Raw genomic sequence first — 1,942 nt, 5'->3', positions numbered from 1 at the left:
ATTTACTGGTAGGGAGCAAGCACATAAACTCATGTGTTAGCATGCTCTGTTCCCATTTTAGTTTCATTAAAGGGGCACTGGGAGTGCCTACATGTGACACTATGTTGCCATAGTAACGTGCTACAGCTGTGTAGCATTGGTGGGCAAAAACTGAGACGCCGCAGCTATGTCGCCATAGTGGTGACCTCCCTTGGTACAGCACATTGCTACAGCAGCATAGCAGCTGAAAATAACTGTGCTGCGCGGACAGCACAGTACAGGCTGTTAATGCACTGGCATTTAGTACTTCCAAAAGGAAGTACTAAATGACTGCAAAGTAACGACAGCGTCGTAGGGGCACATGTAGATGTACCTACTGGTAAGTAATTTCTAAAGTAATTTATTTACCTTTCACTCTTTCAGAAGCATGAAATAATAATTTTTACAGTCTCCCTTTTCCTATTTTGGCAAACAGCAGCTTTTTTTTTTCTTTTGCTTCTTATGAAGCACAAAATAACCACAGCCTTGCCAAATTACTTCCCTAACCTCCTTCTCAACACTGGGAAACCAAAGGATTTTTTGTTGTTTCTTTTAGGTAATTTGCGATACTCTGTGTTGCTTACTACCTCCCTAGGCAGCAGCTGTGCAAAATGTGGTAATGTCAGGCAGAGTGTTCATAATTTTAGGTAAAAGCTGATCAAAATCTATAAAAATATATTTAACTAGATAAATCCCGACATTTGACAACTTTTTAAGTGTTGATTTTCTCCAGAGGGTGCTAGCAAATCCTAACCTTCCAGTCTCACTAGAAACACGTTCTCAGCAGACTGAAGCTCAGGAGGGGTCTGATTTTTTTCTCTTTATAGTTGAAAGAGAAACATTTTATTTATTGCTGAGTAAAAAATGTCAATACCTTGAAAATTAGCCATAAATTTACCTAAAAGTAATCATCAGAATTCATAAATAATAAAATACTGAAAAACCAAAAACGCTATCAGAGCATAATGAATAATGGTAATTGGGAAATAAGAAGCACTGCTGTACTAAATCAGACCAGTAGTTCTTTTAATCTGGTATCCTGTCTCTGAAAGTAGCTGGTACCATATGTTTCAGTGGAAGTTATAATAAGCCTCCTGGAGACAATTCTGGAATAACGTACCCATAAGGGAAGTTTCTTCCTGACCTCATAGGTTGGCTTTTACCTTGAAGCATAAAGACTTACGATATCTCATATATATTTTCACCATTCTTCATTTACATGTCTAATTCTCTTTAGAATCCTTCTTAGATCTTGGCTGTCATATTTCCTGGCAGTGACTTACTTAGGCAGTTTAATTATGCACTCTGTAAAGTATCTTTACAGCTATTCACAATTGCTAGCTATCTCTGTATTATATGAGGAGGAATAAAGAGGAATACCCATCTGACTACCACTTTGCCAATTATTACTGTATATATATACAAAAAATAAAAACAAGGTAATTATTTTTAAAGAGACTGAGAATCCAAGGGATATCCATTACCAAATTATAACCATTTTAAAGCTCGTGACAGCTGAAGCAAAAAAACTTATGACAGTGTCCCTTTTCTATCTGGGGGAAGTGGAGACAAATCTACTTCTAGTTCAAGGTTTTACTTGGAGCTAACGATCATCTTCAAAATACCCCTGGAGTAGTACTGTCTGGGTGTATGGGCCATAATAATTTGGCAAAGTTCTGTCTGACTTATCTTTTTTGAGCATTTTGGTGTCCTTATGCCATAATAAGTTGCAGCAAAAGCCTCCCTAGTGGCTATATGTGAAGAAGTATAAGCCAGGTTCTAAATGCCATGAAGCATCCATGTTTATCCTTAATGGCTATATAAATTCAGACAAAGAGAGGGAAAACATTAATTAGACAGATCCTGCCTTTGGCAGTAATCACCACCAGTGACAGCTGAACCAGCCAGTGGATAAAATATGCAC

Source organism: Gavialis gangeticus, unplaced genomic scaffold (genome assembly GCF_001723915.1).
Source record: "Gavialis gangeticus isolate Ggan-Ray unplaced genomic scaffold, GavGan_comp1, whole genome shotgun sequence".
NCBI lineage: Eukaryota > Metazoa > Chordata > Crocodylia > Gavialidae > Gavialis > Gavialis gangeticus.
The sequence above is the reverse complement of the archived record's forward strand: the minus strand, read 5'-3'. Positions refer to the sequence as shown.